The following is an 18974-nucleotide window of genomic DNA, read 5'->3' as shown; positions in this document are numbered from 1 at the left end:
ATTATAGGTTATTACAAGATATTGAATATAGTTCCCTGGGCTATACAGTAGGTCCTTTGTGTTTATGTATTTTATGTATAGTGTGCATATGTTAATCCCAAACTCCTAATTTATCCCCCCCTGCCCCCACTATCCCCTTTGGTAACCATAAGTTTGTTTTCTATGGTATCACTTATTTGTGGAATCTAAAAAAATATGATACAAATGAACTTATTTACAAAACAGAAATAGGCTCCGCTTGCTTTTAAAATAAGACTGCCCCACTAAGACATTAGTAGCAGTGAGCTGTCCACATTGAGGGACCCATACTTTGCTCCAGTCTTGCTTTGCCCCTGCTCCATTGCCTTGTATTATTTCTCTTCACTGCTGCAGTCTTCCCATCTTAAATTCCCTTTAAAATTCACATCTGAAAACAGCCTCTCTAGACTTAATCTATATTGTTCTCTAGCAAAGAGTTGGCTTAATATGGACTCGCTTTCTATTTCTTTCTACTTATAACCAATTTAAGTATAGTGCTTAAAGTAGTTCAATGTGTAGCTAGAATAATACCCACCATGTTTCTTTGATATGTGTGCCAGGCATATAATCTCAATCAACCCTGTGAAATAGAAATTGAAAATTTACTTTACATAATTTGAAACTGAAATGCTGAGATATTAACCTCTTCAAATTCACACAGATATGTTCAGCCAGTTCTATAATATTCCACCTGTTCTTGCTTTGTCTTCTTTCTCCTCCCTCAAGATTTAAGTATGGAAATAAATAATTAAGCCATTACTTAATGACTACTAGACACCAGTCACTAGGTTAGACATTTTTGTGTAGATAAAATGGAAGAAAAGATTTGTTTTACAGTTTCCATTCTACTTGGTCTTTCTTTAATCTTCTACACTTTTCACAACTGCCTCCTTATCAAGATTTTCAATTTCCTTGGCTTTTGTAACCTACCTCTCCCCTGATTCTTCTCTAAGATTCTGGTTTTTCACCCTCCTCTCTTTGGATATTAAATGTTGGATTCCTCATGTTGCAATGTTCCTCTCTTATATATTCTTCACCTAGGCAATATCATACCATACCCACAGCTTCAGTTACCACCTATTGTGGGCTGAATTGTGTTCCCCCAAAATTCATATGTTGAAATTCTAAACCACACCCTATACCTCAGAATGTGGCTGTATTTCTAAATAGAGCTAATTAGTTAGCTAATAGAGCTAATTAGTTCTTAAAAGAACAAATTAAGGTAAACTAAAATCATATGGGTGGACCCTAATTCAATATGACTAGCATCCATCAAAGAATATGGAATTAGGACACAGACACGCATAGAGGAAAAGATCATGTGAAGACAGCAGAAGATGGCCAGCTACAAGCCAGGGAGAGAGGCAGAGAGGCCTCAGGAGTAACCAACTCTGCTGACACATTAATCTTGAACTTCTAGTCTCTACAACTATGAAGAAATACAATTCTGTAGTTTAAGTCACCTAGTCTGTGGTAGTTTGTTATGGCAGCCCTAGCAGACTAGTATACTACTTATATGTGGATGATACCCAAATGTACATTTCTAAACAAGAGTACTTCCCTGAGCCCTCTTGATCTAGTTATACAACTGCAAGATATCCCTTCTTGGATGTTTTGAAACCACATCTGCAAAACCAAACTAATGATCTCTCCCTTCCAAAGAAGTTCGTATTTCCAGTATTCTCTCTTTCCATCCACCTAGCTACAACCAAGCTTTACACATCTGTGTTACTTTCACATCTCATACATGGTCAAGTCCTGTCAATTTTGCTTCCTAATTGTCTGTTGAATCCATTCACTTCTCTCCATTTCTACCAAGTTGGTCTAAGCTAACGTTGTTTCTCATCCATACTATCGATATTACAGTAACCTTCTAACTGGTGTTCCTTGCTCTTAATTTTCAGTCTATTCTCCTTGCCACAACTCACTTACCCAATTAACACCCTTCATTCCACCCTTCCATTGATTTATAAGAGTGATAACACTGACGATGGTGTACGAGGCAGTTCTAGCCAATTGGCTGGAAAATCAGTTCACCAAAAAGCCATTTGCTGAATTATGAGCATTTCTTTTGTACTTTTCTTTTACCCCTTGCTCCTGCCCTTGTATCTGACCTTGAATCTGTCCCTACCCTTTTGTGAGCTCTTGTTTATGGCCACAAAATAACTGCTCCAGGAAAATCTACAGAAGCAGAGTAAACTCACAAGGAAGGACAAACATAGAGATGGGGCAAGGCTAAATATTCCACAGGTGAATGGTCATTCGACCCGTTGATTTAGGAGAGTTGACTCTGGGAATCAATTTCTAGAGGCTGTCTTCTTCCCTCTGTCCCCCAAAGCTCTGAAAGACATGGGTATTTCCATGGGTTTCAAGCTCATTTCATACCAACCTCTCCTCCACTGGCCTGTGAATTACATGTAAAGAGAGGAGGCTTTTTAAAGCTCTGTGTAGTTTTAGCTGGAGACGTTGGACTGTCTTGGAGACGATTCAAAGTGTGGAGGAGCATTTGGTTGTCATAGGAGGCAGCATGGGTTTGAGACTTGGGTCCTGTCCTTCCATGGATGAAGACCAGAGATGCCAAATATCGCTCATTGCAGGCGACAATTCCACCCGATAAAAGCTCTGTTTGTCAAGAGATTTGGAATGCATGAGCCCTATCACCTCAGGCCTTCTCCCTCCGATACTCTTTCCTTCTCTCTCTTTTCACCAACGTAATTTCTACTTAACCTTTAGATCTTGAATAAGTGCTACTTCACAGGAAAGTCTCAACCTCTCTAAATACTGATACATCACATTATACTCATAGCCCTGTGTGCTCACAGTTTTATGGTTAAATATTTATTCGTGTGATCATTATGTCTTCCCTGGAAGTCTGTCCAGCTTCAAGTGGACAAGAACTGCCTCTGATTTGGTAACGACTGTATCCCCAGCAACTGACAGGGTACCAGGCACTTGGAGACACTTGGTGAGTGCTTGTTGAATGTGCAAATGAATGAATGCATGAACGACACAGCCCTGATCTTAAAAGACTTGTTTTATGGCCAGAAATAGTGAACAGGGCTGATGATGAAGGACCATTGTTTTCTCTGTCTGTGGGCAAAGAAGGGGCACCAAACCAGTCTTGGCACAGTGAACCCCCTCTGTACTGAGAGAACAGCTAGAATCAAGATTTCACACAGACATGAATTTTAGTCCCTACAATCCCTCTGGATGGAAATTTTGCTTTGGAAAGGTGACACTTAAGGTGAATCACTTCAAAGAGGATGACTGCTTCAACTCTTTCTCTTAAAGGGCTCCCAAGTCAGTTCAATGTCAACCACATGCACCTTCTCTCTGCAGGGCTTGGACATCTATGGACTGTGGAATTTCATTTGCTTCTACTGCAAAGGGTCAGTGCTCTCTTACTGAACAAAAGATGAAGAGAGCAAGAGGTCAGGTCTTGGTCAGAGCAGGCTTTAGAGCTGGAGAGTGAAAGGACAGGGGATGAGGAAGAAGAGAAACAGAAGTTACTGGAGAGGAAGAAGAGCCAGGAATAAAAGCAAAACCAGCTTTACAGTTATTCCCCATGGTTGAGAAGAAAAGCCTCACCGTGCTCTCATTTGCAAAGAAATCTGGGGCAGACAGACACCTAAAGATATTCATTATTTCCTTAAATCTTTAATTGAGCACTTCAAAAGATCACAAATAAGCTTTTTAAAAATATAAAGTTTAAGTTGAAAAGAATCCATAGAGACCAACAATATTGAATCGTCTGGTCTGAACCAGTGGCCTTATTAAAAACAGAAGGGGGTGAGAGTACAAAGACACATTCCTGAGTCACTGGTTAAAGGAAGCATTCAGACTTTCCTCCCTCTGTTAATGGGCTAAGAATGAACAAGAAAAACAGGGAGAGACAGAAGATTATGCTCTATTCAACTGTAACAGCAGGATGGAGATGTGCACTCTGAGTGGCAACGCCATTCCAAATGCCTGTGAAAATAAAATCAGGGAAATTATTGCCCATGCTCTGAGCTCTGCCTCTGTGCTTGCATATTCCAGTCCTGTTAAGACATGCATTCTCTGTGAATCAGCTCACCAATCCTACTTTTAGATATTAGCTCATGCCTAACACTGGATGTGCCCCCCAGGGCCTCAGCCCTCGATATCCTGCTCAGTGCTGCCCTGTGTGGTAGCTTGCCTTGCTCCTGATGCTGTCATGTTGGAATCTGCTCTGGTGCTTTCTCACTTGCGATTGCTTTTATGACATCCACCCTTTCTCCCTGCCCTTGAGTCCCACTCATTCTCCTGAGCAGGAGTATTCATTGTCCTCCTAGTGGATGGAGCTCTGTCCAGCCTCTGCAAGGCACAAGCAAAGGAAAGGATCTCAGTCCAGCAACTTGGAATTTCATCAGTCTTCCTTGCTGTCCACTGGGTTTGCTAGTTCTGTCTTTTAACACCATCTTTGTTTTTTCGGGATTTTTTTTTGTTTGTGCTTTTCAATGTAATCAAGCCCACAAGGGGTGTTTTAGAGTTCATCTCCCCATCCAGTGCCCTAGATCAGCTATGACAGAGGCTCTGGGTTATTCCTAAAAAGGTTTCTTGGGGGGTTCAAAGTCCTAATCCTGAACGTTACACCCCAGAGCTGAGCAGTCATTGCCGTCTCAGAACCTTCTTGAATCTTTGCTGGGACTTCTACTCTTTTCTGAGGTCACCGTGCTCTATATGGGCAACCCATAGAGCCTGAGGTTGGGGTCTCATTACGCTGACTCACAGTTCTCCTGGACATCCACTAAGCCTCTTCTGACTGCCCCCTACAAGCCTAGTGCTCCCATTGGGTGGCTTTCCAACATGCCTGATGCAACTTGTGTATCTTTCTGATTTCTGAGAGACTACCCTCTCTGAACAAAGTTGTGGCACTTCCTGGGTTTCTGATAGATATTTCTTGGCTCTGTCCCAGCTCGGTTGATTACTGTATACAGACTACTTTTATTCATTGCCTCCAGCTTGTTTCTCCAGGCTTGTTTTGCTATCTCTGTTGACTTGTTGTGCTGCAGTCTATGTATACAATTCAGCACAGCTGACACTTCTGGCCTGACCCTAGGAAATTAGTTGAAAGTAGTGAAAGAAATTGTGTGTGTCTTATTTACTACTGTCTTCTCCTTCCACCAGCTGGATGTTAATGGCTCCACAGCAATAAAGATGGTGGAACCAAAAGATGGAAGTTATCCTTATAGATAAAAAAAAGGTGTTACCCATCAACAGAAACACATTCATTGAGCAAGAAATAATTGTTAGTTTGTCAAAGCATTGCAATCTTGGTGTTCACTTGTTACCATATAGTGGTTGGGATTTATTTCTATTGAATTCTACGATTTACTGGCCACTTCCTAGGAACTTTTACACACTCTCTTTCATTGTCCAGCACACTTGGATGGCAGATTATATAACTAATTTACAGACAAGGAAACTGACACTTACATGAGTTTTTTATCTTGCCTAAAGTTAAAGCAGAACATGTAAGTACCTATCACTTTAAATAAAGAGAACATTCTCCCTTCATTCCTTACCCTTCTCCTAATAAGAGAACACCTGTTTCTTTATCCTTTTGTTGGTCATATGATACAGCTTATTATGCAATTCCAGAACGAACGATACATTGGTAGACTACAAAAGTGATGAATTGAAGAATGCTTCAAGTCATGTCCGGATTGAGTGATCCCTACCTGACTATATTAGTCAGGACTGGTGCCCAGAAGAGCCTCCCTTAAAAACCTAAGTTATCTGGACTTCCTCTCCAACCTTTTCTGGACCCTGAGAGAAGGAGTAACATATCTGAGTGCTGAGAGTTTAGCAGTGTCCCTGTGCTGGGTTTCCCTACTTGATAGTGTTAAGGAAGTCACTGCTCAGGCCTGCCCAGAGCAGCAGACTTTCTTTTCTCTCCTTATCAGAAGGAAATATTCTTTCCTTGTGGTAGCCTGCCTTTCTCCATTTTCTCTGCCTATGGTTACATAGGATAATGAGATTCTGTTTAGTCGATTCAGCTGTTCCTCTTAAGGTTTTCCTGATATTGTCCTGATTTTAGCATTGAAAGTGCCTATTCTGAGAAATTCCTGGGTCCTTAGATACCGGGACAGTTGGTCACCCTAAATCAAGGTCCACTTACAAGAATGGTGGTGCACAGCCTTGGCGTGTTCTCTTCTCCTATAATTTTCAGCTTTCCGTGAATGTGGTAGGGAATTGGTCAACAATGATCAAGATGACGATGATAATAGTGATATTATTAAGAGCTAATATTCACCAAGAGCTTACAATTTTGCAGCAATTACTGTAAGGATTTTACACCTAGTATCTTATTCCATCTTTCCTAAAACCCTAACATTAGTAATAATGCAATCCCTATTTACCACATGAAGAAACATAGGATTAAAGAAGTTAGGGACGTTGGTCCAAGTCTCCAGCTGGTCAGGTAGTGGAGCAATCTAATGCCTGAGCCTATGTACTTACCAACTGGTATATTTTGATGCTTCTTCAACTGGTTACTCAAGGGTCCGATATCTCAGTTGGAGCCTGTGTGGAGTGGAAGTGGATCCTGCACAACTTGACCTCAGGCTTTTCCTTGACTATGACCCAGGACTGAGTTTCCAGTGATATTCCACAGGGTTTTCAGAAGATATGGAAATAAGTTGCATTACATGACACTTTCAGTTTGTGACCAGATCTGTATTATTTCATTATCTTTAGTCTATTAGAGCTTACTAAAGATTTGATCATCTAATTAGTATTTATCTCTTTTTAAATAATTTTTCACATCTATGACTATGTAGAATCATGACAAGATTGTCAATTTTTTTTTAAAGAAGACAATTATTACCCTTTTAAAACTGAGAAAACTGAAACCTAAGAGGGAGAATTTTAGTGGATGAAAAAGGTCTCTAAGAAAGTATTTGGACTTAAATTATCTAGACTAATGGTACATTTTTGATACAAATAAACAATGATATCTAGAGATATTAAATGATATACCTACAACCAAGTCCACATGAGTTCCCATTTCCTTCCCCACTGGATCCCTTTGAGGTTCATCTTCATTAGCTTGTATTTCTAGGATCATAACAGAGTGATGGAATGTTACAATTCTTATGTTTTCATATATGTTGACATTGTTCAAAATTGGGTATAAAATAAATTGAAGAGAAATCATCTCCAAGAACACCTCAGTGCATCAGGTTCTGGGAAATTAATCCAAGAAAGCCTTTGCCATTCTTGGTACAATCCTTTGTAACAGATTGAATTGCAACAGATCAGTTGCTTGAATAAAGATGCCAGTTTACATTAAGCTGTAGTGGTTTGCTCTATCATCTACTTAGAAAGGAATAGACCACATCATTCAACATTGGATCATCCACATGTGAGTCAAATAGGTGATGTAAAGGCATGTGTAGAATATCTGCTGAGGACCTCTTAGCTGTGCACTGGTTCTCTCATGCTTCTGCTCAGAAGATAGAGGGAAATAACTTCTTAAAGAAAAAAGAATTCTGATGAAAGCTATCTTATTTTTTAAACCCTTGTGGAAATGGCACATGGTAGCTTTCTGGTCATATATTCCTATTGCGTGGGTGTCAGTCTGGAGGGGAAGAAGAGTTTGTACTTGAAATTATGCACCTCTAACCCTCCTCTGCAGGAGAGAAGAAAATCATTATAACAAAGGGCATTAGAAAAGGCCTGTCAGTGTGACTTTCTGATGATAGAGTCCAGTAAAACTGAATGCATGGTTAGGAAAAATAAGATTCTTGTCAGTTACAGCCCTCAATACCAACATTGTCTTCTTTGTTATTAAGAACAACATTGTTTTTGTTATTATTGTCTTAAGTTTGTTAAGAAATTAAACTATGTTTCTGTAGAAGAACCCTTTGTATTTTTGCCATTGATAGACTATCATCTTAAAAAAAAAAAGAGAAAACTGTTTGATGCCCATTGAAATTCAGTAACTGGCTCAAGTCACCTTTCTAGTCTGATTTTATTCTCTTATAAATCAGATACATACCCAGGCTTGGACTCTCCTCCTCCCCATTGCCTCAGAGAATCTATGTAGGCAATGCATCCTGCTCTTCCTTTTAGCTGACTTCCAAAGCAGGCTCTTAATTTTCACTGCAGTTTTTGCCCATGGTGTTCAGCTTGGTGTTTCAGTTGGTTCTTGCTTTCTAGTAGACCAGGAATCCAGTTCAGCTTTGCACTTCCTTACAGCTGTCCCACTCAGTTCTATGTCAGCTGAAAAATCCTAGGATACAAGTGTACTTCAGAGCCCCAGAAACTTCTCTTCAAGCACTTCAAGCTAAATCCTCATCAAGCTATATTTAATTGACCAGTTATTACATTCCAAGTGCCTACTACGTATTAAGCAATTTACTATGATCCACACACAACTGTGATTTACATATACTGACTCATGGTACACTTACACAATATCTACACGAAAGATGTCATGATTATTCACATTTTCTGAAGATGATGATCATGAGGTATAGCAAGGGTGATTAACCTGCCTAAAGTCACACAGCTAGTAAGCGGCAGTACTGAAATTTGGACCTTGGTAATGAGTCTCAAGGCTCTATGTTCTTCATCATTGGACTATGCTACCCTTATATGTGTTATGATATTTTATTCTGATTTTTAAATATCTGTATGTGAGTTTCTGTCCCAATTATAAAGTTGAAGATATGACAGCTCAGAGAAATTGAAAAAACTTCTCATAGCCACACATCCAGTAAATAGCAGAATTGGGGTTTGAATCTGGATCTAACTAACACCAAGTAACATATATTTTCCATTAAAATCCAAATATATCACCTGTTGTGGTTCCGTAACTTTGAAAATCATGTCTGGTATTTACTGGACTCTGCGTTAATGGTATTTATCTTTCAAGTAAATGTTTAAAAGCACTTAGCTCTCACCCTAAGCCAGGTCCTGGATAGACAGAGAGATGGACAACTCCCAGTCACTGGCCTCTAAATATCAGAGCTATCAAAAAAGAATGTGGTTTACTGATGGACAAAGCAGGAACCCCATTTTCTAAGGGCAGTTTTGTAGGATTCTGCAGTCAAGATTTACCAGAGAGCAAAGAAGTGGAAGTTATGGCACCAAGCCTATAAAATGGGTTTACACATTTTCCTGTCCATTTATTGAATGTCTCAGAAAAAGTGGAGCTATTAAAATTTTTTTGAAAGCTGCATCTTATGAATGTGGATTTCCTCAAGTCATTGTTGTGGCTTTAAACCCAATTTTTGATGTTTTGAGGACTTTCATGATTCCTGGACCAAGAGGCCCTTAAGACTACCAGTCTATCTTTCTGGGCTCCTTGCATGCTGCTAGTTTAGTCATGTCAAGTGCTTTATAGTTGCCCAAGGGGCACACTGCTTCACATTCTGGCCTGTGATTCTCTCTTTCCTTCAGATGAGGTAGCCTTCTCTTGGCCTCTCTGTGAAAATCCAAGTCATTGATTAAAGATCAAATCAATTTCCATTACTTCAACAAGACTCCCGTGCTCCTTCATTCAGTTAGTCACTCCCTACAGATTTTGGGCCTTGTGTTTCTTTCTATTATCATATTTATAACTGGTAATGAATTCATATATACATATCTGTCTCTCCTTCTAGGTTGTTAACCACCTAGAGCATGAGATGTACTATTATTTAGTGCATTATTTGGACTGGCTGTAAAGAATCTTTGGGCTTGGAAACCTCTTTAAGACTTTAAAGTTGCCTGGGACTACAAATCTCTGGGCACAGTGAGGTCAGTTTGCTGGGTGAGAGCACCCACCAGTGTCCTGGAGCAAGAAATCAGGTCTTCTGGGACGGCAAGCCAGTCTGAAGCATGAAAGACTGGTGATGTGATTCTGAGCTAAAGTCTTCAGAGAGAAATGAGAAGCATAAGAGATAGAAACTGAAAATGGGCACCAACTATGAAGACACCTGTGGGCCCTTAATTAGGAGAGAAAATCAAGGGACTAGGCCAGATGGGAGCAAGTGTAGAAAAGAACTGGGTCAAGCAGAGGGGACTCAGGACAGGAATTACCAGAGCACACACCCCTCGTGTGTTGGTGCATACCCCTGTTGCTTGGGGAAAGTGTTGGGCCGGGGTAGGTTGGACTAACTTACAGATGGGATTCAGTACTAAAATCCTGCTGTTGAGGGAATAAGGCTTCTTTTTACATGTTCAAAGGCCTTTGCAAAATCTATATTCATCAAAGTGTGATGGGTTTTGAATCTGTTATAATATTACTACAGCCGTCTCTCTATGTGAAATGCAATATAACATGCCTTCAATGGTTAACTTTTCTGAATTCTATAGCTGATGTCATAAGTGAATGACAATAGAAAGTATTTTTGAGTACTTCAAAATATATATTTTCTATCTAGCAAATGGGATCACATAAATCCATCCCTGAAAAGAATATCAAAGGTGAAAACAGTATTTGAAATCTTTAAGATTTGGAGAAAGATTGTTGCTTTCTGGGAATGTTAAAGGGCATTTTTTTATTTTATATATTGCGGTGTAAACCTGAAAGATCTTTGTTTACATTTTTTAAAGGGATTGTGCTAATTTTTTGTGAACGGAGAATGTATCAGTGGCACATGCTTGAATCATTTTAGTTTAGGGAATTATAAGAATTAATGCCAATCACACTCACTTTCTATAAATACAGGGGAAACTGACACTCAGGATGGACGAAAATCTTCCCATTTACCACCAAATTTATACACTCATCCATAGAATTGAGACAGGCTGGGATCTGGGACCTGAGGCCATTGCTGCAGTGCTTTCACCCAGACGAACGTCTCCTTGAGCAACAAAATACAAAGAAACTGTAAGGGACTAAAAATAACTGCGCGCATACACAGTTGGGGCAAATTCTGGACAACAAGATACAAAAAGCCCAAAAACCCAACTGCCACTTCTGAAGAGCTGGGAAGAAAAGCAAGAGGTTGGGAGCAAAAGCAGGGTATTGTGCATGCCCCTTACACTCAACATCACCAAAAGTGTTGGGGGGAAACACCTAAGCCACCCCTCCGGCCCAACCCCTGGACCCACCCCTACCCTCACCCCATATAAGGAACCAGCTGCCCCCCCACACACCCCACCAAGCAAACAAGGGAAACTGTTACTTGCTTTTGTTCTCCCTCTGCAGCAGGAACCCCAATAAGGTCTTGCCTGAATTTCTTGTCTGGCCTCTTATCAATTTGTATTGATTAAGGAAGGCCAATAACCCAGGTCAGTAACAGAATGAATCTGCAGTGGGCCTGCAAAGACATGTAATTCATGCTGCTTCTCTACAGAAGAGGAAACCAAGGGCTATTGAGCTCATGTCATATAAACATGGACCTGGAATGAGAAGACCTAGGGCATAATTCCAACCCTGCAATTCACAATCTCTTTGATCATAGACAAGTTTCTTAGTATATTTGAACCTCAACTTCCTCCCTGTAAAAAGGGAAGAGTATATTAAACCTCAGACACCTTGTGTGAGCAGGAAATAAAATGACAAGAATGTGAACATCTCTGATATGTTCTTCAGCATATATATGGGGCCTTTGTGTCTACTTCATCCCAGGATGCAAAAGCCTATTCCTTGAACCTCTCAGGAGCCAGCCCATTTTGTCCGACCCTCCAAAAAGTCTTGTCCCCCTGCCCACTGAAAAGTCATTCAATCACACCCATCACTTCTCATATTTACTCGTTCTGATTTCTAAACCTGCGGGCTCTCATTTTACACTTGATACCAATATTAATTTCCTGTAGCTGCCACAACAAATTGCCTCAAATTTAGTGGCAGAGCACAATGCACATTTATTCTCTCACAGTTCAGGAGTCCAGAAGTCAGGAATCAAGGTGTTGCCAGGGCTGCTTTCTCTACAGCGGCTTTGGAGAAGAATATGGCCCTGCAGTTCTTACTGTAATCTCATTGACTGCTACTTGAGGACCAAGTGTCAAAATTATCTAGAAGACTGCTTGAAATATAAGTTTGTATTCACTATTATGAAGGACAAACTTTGCTTTGAGTATATTCTGTGCCTTAAGCAACTAGCTAATGATAGTAGAAAGTAAAAATGAGTGGCAAAACATTAAAATATGCATTGTTTACTTCACCTTTAGCTCAGATTTAAACCCTGCTGATGTTATTTGTTTTATAATACAGATAGTATAACTTGACAGTAGTACATGTTTGTTGGAGGTGCTTGCATTTGTCGTTCTGATGAGATGTGCCATCAGAAAGATTCAGTGATCATTTGTCCACCTTCTGTGACTGTAGCTGTGATTGTTTATTCTACCTTTATGTTCTCAATCCAACTTCAGCTCAATCCCTCTTAGGTCTGCAACTTTGATAATTTCAGTTACTTTGGCTGCATTTGTGTCTTTCCTTTTTGATCTGAAATAGTCTAAAGTTTTCCAGACTAACACCTCCAGGGTAGGTTCAAACCTGTTACTAGCATACACTCATAGACAGGATCCAAACACAGCAGAGTTGCAATAAGAATAAAGGATTTAAATATCAAATCACTTAGGTCAAATAGAGTTACCGTATGATCCAGCAATCCCATATATCTGGAGAAAAACATGGTTTGAAAGGATACATACACCCCAATGCTCATTGTAGCACTGTTTACAATAACAGCCAAAACATGGAAACAACCTAAATGTCCATCGACAGATGAATGGATAAAGAAGATATGGTACATATATACAACGGAATATTATTCAAACATTAAAAAGAATGAAATAATGCCATTTGCAGCAACATGGATGGACCTGGATATTGTCATACTAAGTGAAGTAAGTCAGACAGAGAAATACAAATATATGGTATCACTCATATGCGGAATCTAAAAAATGATACAAATGAACTTATTTACAAAACAAAAACAGACTCACAGACATAGAAAACAATCTTATGGTTAAAGAAGGGGAAAGGCAGGAGGAGGGATAAATTATGAGTTTGGAACTAACATATGCATACTACCATATATAAAATATATAAGCAACAAGGACCTACTGTAAAAAAAATCAGAAAAATGAAATCAAATTGATTTGAAGAATAAAAAGGAAAAAAAGTGTAGAAGTAGGGTTTCCCTTTTCCTGAAAATAGAATATAAATTCTTTAATGATGTTTAATAGGGTTCCTGCCATAAAAAGTTTGAAAATTGCTGCATATCATGCATATTCACTTACTAAAGTGCCATTCTTATTGTAAAGAAACACTGAGCATGTGCCACTTGAGTACAAAACCCATAGGACCCTACACAGTGTAGGATGTTGCAGATAATTAGGTAACCAAGAGATAAGAGACTTTAGCATGTGATGTTATGGTAATATTTTAATCATTCAGCTTAATGATCTACAGTCCCGAAATTTTTTTCCAGGGTGAGTGTTTCACTGTTCAATGTAAATGATCTTTGTTTAGTTGAAACTGTGATTGCCCTTGTATCCAATTAGAAATCTATATTAGAAAGGGATTACCACTCTTGATGATTTGTACCCAATCACTGCCCATTTGATGCCATTGCAGATCCAACAAACTCTTCCCCAAGCTCCAGTTAGCAGCATCCTGTGTGTTGGATCATGGAGAGGTGGGGCTGAGGCATGGAGAAGACAGAGTAGCTCCCCAGAGCTGATATGACTAGGTGTTTGCACAGATTTTTCACCCTGTCAATCTAAATGTGGGCTCAGACTTCAGGGCTAAGTTATGATTTTGGATTTAGGCATAAGACATATCTGTTCGAGTCTTAGTTCAGTTTCTTACTATGTGACTTTCCTAATATATCTGAGTCTCAGTTTTATCATCTATAAAAATAGGACAAATTTTTACCAATTCAATGATTGCATGAAATGACGAAACCCCCAGAAAAATGCCTATCCATGGCTTTCTTTCTTACTTTCATTTCCTTCTTATTAGATCTTCACGTTAACGGTGAACACTTGTTTTAAGTATGATACTTATTTTATTTAAAACTATTTTCTCCCATATATGAATCCCCTCAGTTTTGGGCTTACCCCCTAAACTTCCCTACCCCTTTCATGCAACAGGTAATAAGACTCTCAAGGTTGCTTTGAGAACATTCTCATATAATGGTATTTGAGGAATGATATTAATTAAAATAGCAACTATTTATTAAGACCTCGCTATGTGCAAACATTGAGCTGCTATGTCTAGTTATCCTATTTAATTTTAAGACTTGAAGACTGAAATCTAAAGAATTTAGAGTAATATTTGCATTGTTAAAATGTATGATATGATGAGTAACAATGTAAAATGTACAGTGCTTACTCAGAAATAAAATATTGATGCAATAGAGAAAACAAACAAAACTGTTATCTTAGATTATTTTATTGCTACTTGTTGTGAAACCAGTTTGACTAGCTATTTCAATGCACATTGAGGTGCTTTTGTTGTAATGTCAGTTAAAAATATTTGTATTGCAAATACTGGACTGTTTAGAAAATCGTTTTTACAATAGACAGATTTTGAGAGCTCTGGATGCCTTTGTAAGAGGTAAGTTGCAAACTGTATTGGTTGATAAAATAACCACTGAAATGTAAATTTTGAGATTTATTTTTGAATCAAGACTAGGGCGTCCTGAGCCTTAAAAAAAAATGAGGACACTGAAAATGCTAGGAAGCAGAGGCATAATTGAAAGAATCAAACCTAGTAATTTCCCAAAATGTAGAATTTGGGGTACAGGAGATGGTAGAAGATACATCTATCCTGGCTTGTTTAAGTGTTTTGATAGTACGTCAAGGGATTTAGAATTTGACATATGATGGAGACTCAGGTACATTTGAAGTACCTTGAAAATGACTAATCAAGGAAAATGCCATTCCATGCTTTACTCCTATAATGGAATGAAAGAGTAGGAATAGTCAGGAGGCAGTGATTCTTCAATATACTAGTCCCAGTTATAAATTAACAGGAGGCTTTCTTGATTGCTAATTTAGATAAATGGAAAACAAAAGATAAAGTCATTGAAAAGTAAAAACATTTATTGTCCACATCATCCTTTTCATGCATAAATAACATTTCTAGAAACTCAGAAATGAAAGTATTTGCAGATGAGTTCCAAGAATTATCACTGCTATTCTGAGCTGGACAATTTCTCAAAGGGGCCAAGACAGAGTGGGTTAATCTCCACAGCACCCCTGTACCAGATGTCGATTATAGGAAGTTCCTCTCATTGTGCTGCTGGGTTAGATGACCAACTTGTGTGTGCTTGTCTTTTCCCTGCTCACCTCACCACATGACACTCTCCCATTTGTACTTTCTCTTCTAGTCACAAGAGTCTTTGGAAGGATCCAAGAATTTGTCAAGCTCTTTCCTGACTCAGAGAGCTGCATATGCTCATATTTTTTTAACGATTTTTTTGAAGTATAGTTGATTTACAATGTTGTGTTATTTTCAGGCATACAGCAAAGTGGTTCAGTTTTATATATATATATGTATAATTTTTCAGATTATTTTCCCATATATGTTATTACAGATTATTGAGTATTGTTCCCTGTGCTATATAGTAGGTCCTTGTTGATTATATATTTTATATATAGTAGTGTGTAAAAAGACATTTGCAGCAACATGAATGGACCTAGAGATTATCATACTAAGTGAAGTAAGTCAGACAGAAAAAGACAAATATCATATGACATCACTTAATGTGGAATCTAGAAAAATGATACAAGTGAACTTATATACAAAACAGAAACAAACTCACAGACATAGAAAACAAACTTACAGTTACCAAAGTGGAAAGGTTGGGGAGAGGGATAAATTAGGACATTTGGGAATAACATATGCATATGCTTTAAACTTTGTTTAAAAAAACACTGTCCTGGGGCTTCCCTGGTGGCGCAGTGGTTGAGAGTCCACTGCCAATGCAGGGGACATGGGTTCATTCCCTGGTCCGGGAAGATCCTATATGCCTCGGAGAGGCTAGGTCCTTGAGCCATGGCTGCTGAGCCTGTGCGTCCGGAGCCTGTGCTCCGCAACGGGAGAGGCCACGACAGTGAGAGGTCCGTGTACAGCAAAAAAAAAAAAAAAAAAAAAAAATACTGTCCTGTTAATCTTATGGTTCGTGCAATTATGTCATTTAAATCTTAGCTTACACGTAGATCTTCCCTTATTATTGCCAAATCAGTGCCTCAGTTATGCTTTGCTTGGCATTTATCTCAGTGTGTAAGAATGAGTTTAACATATGTTTATCTGTTTAGACTGGGAGTGTTATGAGGTCAGGAACATTTCTGTCTCCTTCACCCATATTGTGGCAGCCTGTGCCACAATATATGGCCTGTTTTTCAATATGTGGCAGAGTAAATAAATGATGGGCACAAGAGAGAAACACACAGTCACTCCTTAATATAGATGGCAATTTTTGATTAACAGAATCACTTGGAAAATTCCTAGAAATGTGTAATTCCTGGAGCAGATTCTGAGAGATTATGATTCAGGAGTTCAGGGCTCACTATCCAGTGTGATCCTAACTCAGCAACATGCCCATCTCCTGGGGGCTTACTGGAGAAACAAGATCTCAAACCCCACCTCAGATCTACTGAATTAGAGTCTGCATTATAACCAGATTCCTGTGTGACTCCTATGCATATCAACATCTGAGAAACAACATCAAAGTTGTTTACTAAATAATCTCCAGGTGTTTCAACCAGCAGCCCTGTTTGAGGACCACCAATCAAGAATATGACCAAATCAATGGAAGTAAAACCAAAATCACCACCCGCTTCCCATCCCCAAGCAGAGCAGACATTACAATGTGCATTTATTCCTTTAACACAGCATTTGTGGGACAGAGACAAGATGGTAGAGGGAGTAGAAGGAACTTTAGCTCACCTCCTCCCATGAGGACACCAAAATCACAACTAACTGCTGAACAACTATTGGTAAAAAAAACCCCACAGCATTCATATTAAGCACCTGCTCTAATTAGGCAGCACTGTAGACTCAGAGAATACAAAGCAAAATCAAACATATTTCATCCTCCTGAGAGGATTTAGGTCTATACTTGGGAGATAGACTCACCAACAGTTGACAACATCTCACATAGGTATGGAAGCTTGACAAAAGCAAGGGAAATAATTTCAACTTGGAGCCTTATGAAAGCCCTCAGGTAAATGAACCTGGTGACACATCTTTATCCCTAAGGAGGTGTTCATATATCAGGCAGAGGTGTGGGAGATCCAGAGCAGACTGGCAGGATTGAAAATCTTCAACCCAGATCTAGTAGGAGGCAGCTGTGAGCCTGGAAAGACCATGGGATCCTATGATTCAGGGCAGAGTTTTTCCTCTGCCAGGTATAGCCTCTGCCCTCAGGAAGCCCAAAGCCCAGTAGAGGAGACTAAGTGAAAGAACAATTAAACAATAGAATAACAGATGCACAGACTTGAGACATTTGGCTAAAGGGTACCTAGATGTCAAGAAGGTTGAGGAAATGTTCATTGCAGCACATTTACAGTAGCCAGGACATGGAAATAACCTAAATGGCCATCAACAGACGAAAGGATAAAGAAGATGTGGTATATACATACAATGGAATATTACTCAGCCATAAAAAGGAACAAAACTGGGTCATTTGTACAGATGTGGGTGGACCTAGAGACTGTCATACACAGTGAAGTAAGTCAGAAAGAGAAAAACAAATATCGTTTATTAACACATATATGTGGAATCTAGAAAAAATGGTACAGATTAACCAGCTTGCAAGGCAGAAATAGAGACACAGAAGTAGAGAACAAACGTATGGACACCAAGGGGGGAAAGCAGGGGCGGGGGTTGTGGTGGGATGAATTGGGAGATTGGGATTGATATATACACATATTAAAAAAAAAGTCATTATGGCAGGTTGGTAAAGGCTAACTAAATAACCTCATCTGGTTATCTACAGCCTTCATTTAGATAAAAACAATCAATTGAAACACCTGCCCTGACAGCAAGGTTAATTTTGCTTTTCCAAATGTGTGTTATGAACAACCATACTTCCAGGAGATGCTTCCCAAAGGAACAGCCCTGGGGAAAACTAAGTATGGGAAACGCTATATGTTAAATGTATCTTATGATCAAGCACAACACATACTAGCATAGTAAAAGTTTGTAGTAAAGAAATGTTAAAAAAGAAAAAAAGAAGGTGGAGGAAAAAGAGATATTCTAGGCAGAGATTCCACCACGCTTGAAGGCTTAGAGATGAGGTAAGGCTTTATTATTTTTTTTTTTTAAGGAAAAGCAAGCACTTTTCAATGTTTCTAGTGTATATGAGTTTCTAGTGAGGCAGATATAAATCTGCAAGGTAGGAAGGAGCCAGAATATGTAGGACCTTAAACGCCATGCAGAGAGCTTGGATTTTACTGTTTGTCAGTGGAAAACTTCCAAAGAATTTTAGGTAGGAAAGCCCTATGATCATATTTGAATGTTCAGCCTTGTTAGGAAAGAATTGCAGAGGAGCAGGTAAGATGTAGAGATCGGATGGGAGGCGCTCTCAACTGTCCAGGTGGGAGATGGTGGGAATTGAATCCTGGATATGAGTATAAGAAGGAAACAGATATTACTCAAAAAAGAATTCTCAAAGTCTTTAGACAGAGACTTTTTTCCTTTGTCTGATGTAATTCATAGGAAGCTGGTTGCTGAATTCCCCACCTTATGGAATAATTTATTAAAAGCACAAGTTAAAATGCAGTGGGACTGAGTAGGGGGTAAACGCAACTGCTTATCAGCAGTCCAGATAAAAAAGGAAGAGGGGTGAGACTTCCCTGGTGGTGCAATGGTTAAGAATCTGCCTGCCAATGCAGGCGACACGGGTTCGATCCCTGGTCCGGGAAGATCCCACATGCCATGGAACAAATAAGCCCCTGCACCACAACTACTGAGCCTGCATTCCACAACTACTGAAACCCACCCACCTAGACCTTGTGTTCCGCCACAAGAGAAGCCACTG

This window comes from Monodon monoceros, unplaced genomic scaffold, assembly GCF_005190385.1.
Source record: "Monodon monoceros isolate NGI ecotype Baffin Bay Population unplaced genomic scaffold, NGI_Narwhal_1 Super_Scaffold_16, whole genome shotgun sequence".
Classification (NCBI taxonomy): Eukaryota; Metazoa; Chordata; class Mammalia; order Artiodactyla; family Monodontidae; genus Monodon; species Monodon monoceros.
Note: the sequence above shows the minus strand (reverse complement) of the source record.